This window comes from Pinus tabuliformis, chromosome 2_1 (genome assembly GCF_031772625.1).
Source record: "Pinus tabuliformis cultivar Carrire ecotype Pingquan chromosome 2_1, CPIR1, whole genome shotgun sequence".
Classification (NCBI taxonomy): Eukaryota; Viridiplantae; Streptophyta; class Pinopsida; order Pinales; family Pinaceae; genus Pinus; species Pinus tabuliformis.
In genome coordinates this window covers 568,546,262-568,557,930 of record NC_142299.1, presented here as the reverse complement: position 1 = coordinate 568,557,930, position 11,669 = coordinate 568,546,262, and the positions used below count along the sequence as shown (strand labels likewise).

Genomic DNA, 11,669 nt, shown 5'->3' with positions numbered 1-11,669 from the left:
CACCCATGCTGCATAATCAATCAACTACAAATCAAGTTTTAACACCTAAACATTAATTTAGTCAATTTTCTAAAAATAATTACGAGACACCCTGGTGGGAACTCAATTCATGGGAAGTCATGACTAACCTTACTTTGGATGTCTTCTCAACCACTGTGTCACTTGGTTCATTCGTTGCCCAACTCGTCCAGTACATCTGCTTAACCATTAAAGTGAAAATTGGAAGTTATGGTATAAAAGTAAATGAACTTCTATTCATTTCAAGAATAATATATTCTCTACTTAACAATGCCAACCACGTGAAGGTGGAATCTCATATGGCCTCTCCCCCCACATCACTCTCAATTCCCCATTCCCAATCTATCTACTATAATATATTTGAAAGAAACACAGTAACATTAAAACAGAAAAACTAAGAAAATAAAAATTTAAGGTGAACGAAATAGAACAAACCAACTAAAAACATATAAATACATACCTCATACTTTTCAACATTTTGATGTCATTAATATTCTTCCTCATCCATCTCATCATCTGTATCATCCAATTCATAATTCATGTACAAAGGATTCACCATATTGGCATCATCATCATCATCGTCGTCGTCTATATCATCATCCGGAACATGCTCTTCTACATTCGGTTCAACTTCTTCAAGTTCTTCGTCTAACACAATGTCAATATCATATACGTCATCCAAATTAGCATTGTCTCGATTAACATATATTCCTTGAACTTCTTCAGCATCTTCGTCTGACACTACATGACCCACCTTCTCCTCTACATCATCTAATTCTTCAATTTCATATTCTTCCGCTACATTATACTTTATAGGCCATCCTCTGGAATCATATCTAACAACATATAGCCAACCTGCTTTACTTGAAATGTCTACATAAAATACATGTTCACAATTTCTTGGAAGATCATATCACTCTGATCCTGCCTCAAGGTTCCTTGCATCAACCATGGTAAAACCTTTAGCATGTTCAATAACAGTTCTATCACGGTCACACTCATGGATTCATAGCCTAAACCATTTGACATCGAACATAACTATTTTGAAGGATTCAAAGTCACACTCAAGTATATCATGTAGATATCCATAGTATCGATTCTTAGAGAGTTCTATATGTTTTTCATCTATAGAGGAAACATTAATAACTTGAAATACTAAAGTTATCCCACTATCATAAGTTTTCATTTTTTTCATCCAACTTTTTGATGCGAAATTTGCGGCCATTGCACCACTTTTTGTTGTGGTGTTTCAATTGCAATACATCAAACACATAAAAAAACGAATTGTCAATTGATAAGCATGCATATTCATACTTGCAAATTTTGAAAATGAAGAAAAAACCACACCATATGAATCAATATAATTGTAAAAAAACTTAGTATGGGTAAATATGTTTTCCTGATAATATTTTAAACCATATGCTAAATCAGTTTCCCTTTGTGTACGATTGGTATCTCCACTACATTGAGCTTCTTTGACCAATGAATACACACCATACCATGATAACCTACCATTATTAGCTTGTTTGCATCACCCAATCCATACCTTCATCCAATCTTTAATGTTTGCGATGTATAAATGTATTGCATCCCACTCTCGACCGGTTGTATTTAAATAAAACAATTCACATATATTATATTAGTTATCATGTTATACCGTCATAATAATGGATTATGCAGGAAGACTAAAAATTAAATAAGTACGATATACATAAAAATAAATAATTCAAATGTGTTATAAATATCCACTATCTACTTACATCTCACTTTGCTCATTCTACCTTTCCCCAGTAGGTGCTCCCCTTCAAAATCGTATGTCATGGAGTTGACCTCTCAAATGCAATAGAATACATTAATACTTTGTCCTATTTCATCACTATATTGATGAATATAAGCCATGGTTTGATATACCATAGAACCCTCAAGACATGATCTTTGTCTAACCAAATCCTTCAGAGATTTCAAGTCTCTCTCAACCATCCACATTGTTCTTGTGTGTATATGTCCACACTTTTCAATCTCCTCGACTTGGTGCATGAGGTAGTGTTCTTATGCATTGAAAATTGTTGGAGGTAGATACTTTTTTATTTCACACATTAGACGAGGAATTTGTTTTCTCCAATACTTTATATCTTCTTTATTTATTTCTTTATATGAAAACCATCTACAAATGAAGCAATAAAATCACAGGTTTCAACAAAAAAAGAAAAATATAGTACATGATGAAAAGAAAAACACATGTAGTGAAAAATATGCAACACACCAACTTATTGAACAAATAACACTTCACACATAAATCTCCACTTACCTCATGTATTTGCTAAGATCATATATAACTCGTTTGACATTGTTGTCAAAGTTTTTTGGGAGAAATAAAGGTACAACATATTATAACAAAAGCAATGATTGATCATTATTTTTTCCCAAATTAGTAGAAAAAAATGGTTAATTAACAAGTTGTTTCACCAATGTATAAAATATATATTCGCCAAAATAATTACCTTGATGAACATATGCCAATCATGAGCTTTTACCCCACCTAATTCACCTTTCTTTGTTAGGATATTCTTTATGTTTTAAGAAAATCCAGTTGGAAATTTAATTTTTTCGATAACCTCTTTAACATGCTTTCTTTTCTGCTCTATCAATAACCATGGAAGGGTGCTTATATTTTGGTCTTCTTCGTCGCTGTTTGAATGAATCGCACTTTCAAATGCATGGTTGGCCTCCTTAATGGCATTACAAATCTTGACCATTTTTTCTTTATCTTTCCTTCCATCTGAGATTCGCCATAAGGTCTCTATTACATTCTTCCTAATGTGCATTGTATCAAACAAATGAATAATTTCTAGGTGTTCATAGTAGGGGAGTCTATTGAATTGCTCGGGATAACTTTTCATTCCTCATGGAAGTTCCCTGTTATTAATGCCTTCACGACCTACAATGTGAATCATAGATAAAGATATTATAACAACAATATAACCTATCAATTAGTACAATGAAGAAAATCCCATAAAAAGATAAAATAATTCAAACATATAATGTATATTGATACATAGACAATTCGATCCATACCTTGAGAGACTCTATTATATTGCAACTTCCATGCACGAGGTGTCATTCTTCGTGGTCTTAATCCAGTCTCTTCTTTCCCATTGAAAATATGTTTTTCAGTACTTCGGTACCTATGGTTCTTAGAAAGGAAGTGCCTATACTCATCAAACACCTCCTTTCCTAAGCTTCTTGAATGATGATATTTAATATTAGGACCACAAATTGGACAAGAAAATTTACCCTTTGTTTGAAGACCTGCAAGAGATGGAATAATTTTTATATCAATTATTTTAATTATGTACAATGAAGGTCGAACTATTTAAAAAACATACTTGAAATGAACTTCATAAAATTAAACATTATTAAAGTGCAGGGTAACATTATAACATACCACAGAAATGTGTTAGCCCTGGGGCATCATGAATTGTCCATACAAGCATTGCATGGAATTCAAATTCCTTTTGTGCAACTAATGGTCTAGAGATATCATACATAGTGACACTATTCAATAACTCCACTAACTCATCGACAAAAGGCTCGATATATACATTCATATCTTTGACCTAGTACTTACCTAATTGATTGAACATACAATACATAATTACTACATATATGAGAAAAACAAAATTATAAGACATAAATATAAGGCATAATTGAACATATATAAGTAAATTAACAAAAAAATATAAGACATAATTATGAAAAAAACAAGACAAATAAGATGTTATTGTGCTAAAAAAACTTATTCTAAGCAAACTAATACCTCGATCAATCATTGTCAACATTATGTGCTCCCTCTTTATTGAATTTCATGGAGAAATGCTATTGTTGATAACAAAAATGGGCCACACCGAGTAAGTAGATCTGGCCTCTCCAAATGGATTGACACCGTCAACTACTAATGAAAGCCTATGATTACGAAGTTCTTATTTAAACACTGGCCACTTTTCCTCTATAATCCTAAATGTAGATCCATCTACAGGTATTCGAAGAACACCATCTTCACTTCTATTCCTTGCATCATAATCCATAAGTTTTGCTACACTTTTTTCACCTAAACAATTGTTGCAAACATGGAATTATGGAAATATAACGAAGAATCTTGTGAGGCACCCTTTTTGTTACTTTATCAGTTTGATATCTACTCTCATCACATTTTTAGCATTTTTCTTTTAACGCATGTTATTTATAATAGATATAATCATCATTAGGGCATGCATGAATAGCGTGATACTCCATTTCAATGTCTTTAATAACGATGTGTAAATCTGGGTAAGTACGAGGTAAAACATTTGATGGTGGTAACAGAATTTTACCTAGTAATCTGCAACATAAAAAAAATAGTATTTGTTAATGTACTAAACAATATTAATTGTACATATTGATCCAAAGGTTACAAATTAATTAAATGATGCATATCAACATACTGACATTAAAAACAACAGAAAATTATTTATTTTATCATGTATATAGTACTAAATGTCACAAAATATATTACATGACTTAGGAGTTATGTCACACATGCGTTTGACAAACCATTCATTACCTTTAAGGTGACAAGTTACAACTATAGAGTAGGGAGAAGATATTTTTTTGAGCCTTCATAAAGAGGTTTAGTTGTCATCTCAAGTATAGGTAAATAAAAAGCACGGTCATCATACTGTTTGTCATCCTCATCCATTCCAACATTATTAAATGTCTCTTGGATCAATTTATTTGTCCCATCTCCTTCAACTATGTTATAAGCATCATTTTCTTCTTCCATAGGATCATTAGCTTGATCCTCAATATCAATCACTCCATGTCCTTAAATAGGTATTTGTATTACAACCACCTCTTCCTTGTCGAGCAATGCCCTAGGGGGATGATACTATACAATTACAATCAATAAAGTAATATTAGTATATATAGTAAATATTGAAACGTCTATATAACAATAGTTTACAAATATAATATATAAGGAAAACAAAGACAACAAAGACAAAGACAAAGACAACTTAGATGAGACCAAGATACAAAGACAACAAATCAATGATGATGCTTGTGCAATTTATCAATATATATAAGAATATGTTGAAAAAATATAAGAAATATGTTACTTTTCTTAACATGTAGGAAGTGAGACACTTTCTGAGATATATAGCCAAGACCATAATAAAAAAACATATTGATCTTATTTTGCATTCATCATTATAATGTCATATTTCGCATAATATACTTTAAAAACGTATTAATAATGCTCTATAAAAACCCATGACTAACCTCTAAATCCTCTAGGTATAAATTAACCCCCTAATACCTTAACTCCATTCCCCTAAGCCCTTAAATCCCTAAACCCTTAACCCCTAACCTCTAAACCCTTGAATAATAACCCCTTATCCCTAAGCCAATAAATAAATTAACCCCTAACTCAACCTAACCCCTTAAACAACCCTAACAAAAATATTCAAATAATATTTTTAGTCCACATCAAGATGACAACATAGTTCAAACAACTCCGAAAAGAATATTATAAAATACATTTACAATAGAATGATACTATTATTTATAATACAAATACATACAATCTAAAATACAATATACATATAAAGATTTACAAAATAATATACAATGCAAATACATATAATAAATAGCTTACAAATGGATGGTATTCATGTCTGCATTTAGCGTGTCCATCGTCTCTATAATTTTTTTTAGCTTATTTTATTAGAATTATCCTTGGCCTCAAGCCATTGCATTTTCTACAAGGGAAATAACATTTCCCATCCTTATAAGTCCTCGTTGTTGATCCCACATACCATTGGTCTCCTTGAGGAATGTTATGTGACATTTTTTGTCACCAAATTTTCAGTGATGATTTTGTTCAAAAATTAACATCAAAATAAGCCTACAACCTTCTAAAACAATCGCAACTAATACATATAGAACCTACATCAAAGTTATATGATGTTAGCGCGCACACACACACACACACATATAACTTTATATATATTTTTTACATTATAATCATATAAAATTATATTAATATATTATAGGTATTAATATTAATATTAATATATTATACATATTAATATTAATATATTTATTAATTATATATTAATAATATTATATTTACTTATAATATTAACGTTATATTTATTTTAATTAGACGTTGTGAGTGAAAAAAGGAATTAATGGTGGAATTGAACATTATGCAATGGTTATTTACCATTTGTAGGAAAATGGACTACACATTTTCATATTGGATACTGCCAAGCCCTAGTATTGCAACAAGAATGTTGCAACTCTTCAGCCTGCCAACTTAAATTATCAACCCAGGATTCTTATAAACTTAAGAGGGGTTGACGTTGTGTGTGTAGCAGACACCTTCCTCTTCCTAGTCTGACTCCCTTTCATGTAAGTGAAAGAAGGAAATGAAACAAATTCAAATGAACAAATATCTAGGTAAGTCGCCAATCCTAAGTTGAAAAAGGTAAATAACAATAAGAAAATCTATTCTACTTGGAAAGTAAATGGCAAGAAGGAAATCTATTCTATTTGCAAAAATGTAAAGCATAATGAAAACTAAGAAAATCTAATCTATCTTGCTGGAAAGGAAATGACATTTAAAGGAGATCTATTCTATTTTGCAGGAAAGGAAATTCCTAGAGTACTCTTGCAAAAAGGAAATCACACTTTGCATAAAGTAAATTGCGGAAAATGAATCTAGACTAATTGCAAAAATCAACATTCAAGAAGCAAGCAATATAAGAGCTAAATGGAAGCCTAACCAAACCTCAACTCAACCAAAGTTGCCTCAGAGCCTTCATAGGCTATAAATATACTTCTACCATGAATTTGGAGTGAATATAGGCAAGGAAAATCTCGAAAACAAATTGTTACAGGTCTCCTACAGGGTTGCTATAGGAGTGGCAGGACTGCGATAGGAGTGACATGATTGCTACAGGAGTGAGATAACTTGTTGAATGCTCAAGAAAATCAAATTTAAATGATATGGGAAAAATATTATTAATTAGGATGTCCTAGGACTCCATTCCAAGTGGAATCACTCAAAAATACCCCTCTTAACATGTGCTAAACAATAGCAGAAAATTACTACACTAAAAACTGGAAATTCAAGAATTAGTGAGTTAGCTAACCTACCAAATTCCTAACCTAATCAAGTGAAATTTCTATGGGGTAATTTTTTTTATTAACTTGAATGTTTTTAAGACTTGATACAAGTGGAATCAACTCAAATGAAGCTCATTATAACATTCTAATAAATAGCAGATAATTACTACTATTTTGCTACAAAAGACTTTCAGAAATTCTAGACTTGTGAACTAGTAAACCAATCCAATTTCAATGATGAATATGAATTTTCAAAGTTGTTCTAAGGATGAATCATACTTGTAACTATATAAATAACATGCAAAACCACTCACTTCAATCATTTAACCAATATGACCTACAACAAAAGAAGCACAAGTAGTAAATGCAGAAATAAGAGATGCAAGTAAAAAAGACATTCAAAGGAAATAAAAAAATTATTCAAGAGAGATCTGAGGCTCCTGTGATGGAAAATCCCAAGGATACTCATATTCCTATAAATGAAACCAAGCTTTAGAAGTTAAAATGGCACCAAACTTCATTATTTTGAATCAATCCAAGTACATCCCTACTAGAAATGAAAGTGGAGTTGCTAAATAACAAGTTTTCTCCACAAGAAGACTAAGAAATATCTGCCCCTAGAGGAAAATTTGAATTGGTACTTATACAAACTAATGGGGAAGAATCCTACTTGAAATAAGGAATCTTTCCCCTACAAAATCCCTCAAAAAATGGATCGAGTTCCCAACACTAAGAATCTTCATTAAATCAGAGGGAACACATTCCTAGATTTTCTCAATCACTGGAGCTCCAAAATTTTTTCACTAAATTCATAATATCTTGCTCATTTATTATCCAATATTGGTCTATCTTGTAGTAGGGATCAAGTCCCTATGTTTTATCATTCATAATTTACTCAATATTCTCTAATTATTCTGCAAAAATCGATAATATTAGGCACATAATATGCAATTATCTCTAAACCTTCCTAAGAACATATTAAAGCTAAAAAAAATGATTAAGTGTAGAATGAGAGGTTTAGTATAGCCTCCATGTGCCTAAGAAAGGTTAGATGGGCCTTAATTTGTGTCTAATTTGGAGGCCCATCATACCCCCTACTGAAACTATTGCTCATCCTCTAAGCAACCTATTCATTTTCTTGCCATGTTGTTCTTCTTTTATGCCTCAGATGTATTTTCATGAAATTCCCTTCCATAAGTCAATGGAATATGAATTGGATGGTTTCTTACATTGGATGTGTTAACGCTCGAAACTGCATCAGGCTGAGGAAGGCAAAACTTGAGGCCACATCAAACCACGCTAACCCTCGTAGCTAGCCCTACGAGGACAGGAGAGGGCTCTCTCCGGGTCTATCTCGGCAGACAAGTTTTTAAAGGGGCTGAGATGACCGATAAAGAATACTGATTTTAGGCTAGTAAAGAGATATGAAAAGGGGTTTTAACGAATGATTGGGTTTTCTAGGCTGCATGGGGCAAAGAACAGCTTAAACAGGGAAATGTAATCAAAAACACAGATTATCTCCTGAGGCAAGGTAGGCAAGAAATTTAACAATTAAATTGAGATAAACAGAATGGCAAGACTGCTGAGAAGTCGACAAGGGCATAGAAGATGGATCCTTGTCAAACAGAAGAAAACATTAAATATGAACACTTCCTCAAGACAGAGCAAATAAATTGAATGCTGCCTTTCTCACTTAAAAGTATTCAACAGAAATGATTATGAAATGAAATAGTAAACATAACAAGGAACGTATGAGACAAAGAAGCAACATATGTCAAATGTCATACCACAGGAATCTCAGGAGTCAAAGCTGTATTTTTTTTATTGAATCCCTGTCAAAACTGTACAATGAAACTCTGTTTTTCTCCACGCACCGCTCTCAGAACTCTCTCCCCCCAAAGTACAAAGTATTGCTTAACTACCAATTACATGCTCAAGCTTTTACTAGCTTCTAGGAACAGAGAACTAACTTCTAGGAATTAAAACTAATTAAAATTACAAAAAATAAACCAAATCTGGATCAGATTGCAAAATGTCTCGAGTTGTGAAGGTTTTTGGTCAAAACTCTTTTGAAATAGGAATCTTCAAATCTGCCATTTGTCATAGACTGCCACCTGCTTTCGAATGCAAGGACGGTGGCTTTAATTCTGGAAATAGTCCCCAACTTTCTGTCTAAATATTTGGAATTTTATTGCCGGCCGTGTACTATCTCCCTGAAGATCTGCAATTTGATTTTCGGTTGCTGAATTTGTGCCTGGGAGTTGGATATAAATCATGTAGCATTGCCCCAATTGCTCCAGCATGTCCTTCATGTCGTAAGAATATTGCCTTAATCAGGCCTTTGGACCAAAACTGCATGGCAACTACCAAAAGCCTCATAGCTACCTTATTACCATGCAGAAAACTCCCTGTAAACAAAACATGATCAACTCCTGCTGCACGAGCATGCAACATGGCAATTGAGCCAATGTTATTTGTAATCATTAGCAATGTTGCTTTTGCTAGATGCTTTGGTGTTTGCATTGCAGCATCCCTTTTCCTTGGTTCGACAAGCTTCCCGAATGACCTGGCCACTATGGTTGCTGCTAGACCCATCTTTGTATAATCACCACCATAAATATCCCCAACTAGCATATCAATCTGTGTTGAGTCTCCTCGTGTAGCAAGATTAAAGGCTTCCTCAAAGCTGTTACATCCTGTCAATGATGATACAAGCCCCAAAAACGTGCTTCCACCAAGGCTTATTCCACCAACACGCTCAAACTGATCAGGAGAATCAACCCTTAAAATGTCAACACCTGATCCAATGTTTACCACAAGATATGGGTACAAACTCTGGCTTCCATCTAATACTGCAGCATTGACATCTTTTTCAAGAAGAGGACTCTTTGAAACAGCCGTAGTGCTCATATTCTTTGTACCATTACATCCTCCAATTGTATCCTCCTTACAATTATTGTTGACAAAACTCTCATCATCACCATGTTGCTTACCCTTCTCCCTTGGACAGAAATCATTGTCGTCTTCATCACTACAGTTCTCAGATGACTTCCAAGGCCGCTGTATGCGTCCTGCTCTATATGAAACTATAGGATACTCAAAGCTTTCATGTTGAGCAATCTTGACCAAAAAATCAATCCCCCACACCAAGCTCTTCAATTCATCATTGCGCTTTAGCCGCAAGCCAGCAATTTCAGAAAACCTGGCAAGAAATTTGCAAGCTCCGCCACCAGTTGCTCCAATGGCTCTATCCTGATCAACAAGATAGTGTTCCCGCGTGAGTCTCAAAAAATTCCTCCATTCTCCAAGTCTCAAAACATTTGAAATGAAACATTCCACGACCTGGCAGAAGAATAAGAGCATGATTAGATAGCCATATTTTGTGGACGTTCCTTACTGGATAGCTAGCAGAATGTGTTCCTTCATTCGTCCGTTCTTCTGTAAGCGCATAAAAAGAAGCTTTAATACTATTAAAATCAATACATCCTGGCGAGGTTTTTCCATATCTTCCATCCTGCATATTAGAATCTGTATATTCTGAATTTTGCAGCGGCTCCTGTAATTTGCTCGAATCAGGGTTCATTTCGAAAGAGCAATCAGACTGTGTCTCAATTCTGGCAGGAGGTTGGGTACCGCAAGCACCGATCTCCTTATGGGATTTTTCTCCTTTCCCTAAAGGTGGCTCTGAAAACATATCTTCAGATGGTTTACCAAATGCACTGGCCCTGCCTCTGCTTTTGTCCATTTTGGTAGTGTCATTTTCACAGAGTTTCTCAGATTTGGTATCATTCCTAGTCTGGCCAAAATTCACACCTGGAGAAATCAATTCTCTAGCTGGCTCAAAGTAGACAACTTTGCAGAGTGTGCCACCTATATCCATGCCAAACCGTGCTGAAGGAGATGCTCTTGGGCCACGTTTGGTGAGCCATCTGTAGCTACCGCCTCCAACGTTCGTCCAACATAACTAATTTGCATTCAACAGATGATTATAATTTTTAAGGAAACCCGTCATCTGGTTTATAAAATACCTATTTGTAAGTCATGCAGCCCTTTGACACTTCAACCCATTTGTTTTCTATGAATTTGAGATGGAGCCGCAATTTGGCATGATTAAATACCATCTCCTCTTGTCTGCAAGTATATTATATACTGTTGATTGTTGAGGATCTTCGTAACCACACCCACCACTATTTAGCATGAAATTAGACACAAAAATTTCAGCTCTGTCATTGTATGGGTAGCGCTCCTACCCAATGAGTAGCGCGCCTTATATGGGTAGCGCGCACTCTCAATCACTGTCCACTGTTATGAAAACACGGCTTCGGCCCTATTTTTTATGTTCTTCGATAGTTATATACCCATCAGGGACATTCAACATGTGCTCTGTACGATTTTGCTGAAGGAGATTGCAAGTTCTCAGGATTCTCAGCATCACCATCTTTTTCTTGGACAGTTCAGAATTTAGAATCAACTTTTTGCTTCAA

The 11,669-nt window shown here is 34.1% G+C and overlaps 1 pseudogene; it reads right to left on the bottom strand.

Annotated features, from left to right (window-relative positions):
• Positions 1–9,390: 9,390 nt before the first annotated feature.
• LOC149201705 (uncharacterized) lies at positions 9,391–11,065 on the bottom strand (annotated as a pseudogene).
• Between the last annotated feature and the right edge of the window lie 604 nt (positions 11,066–11,669).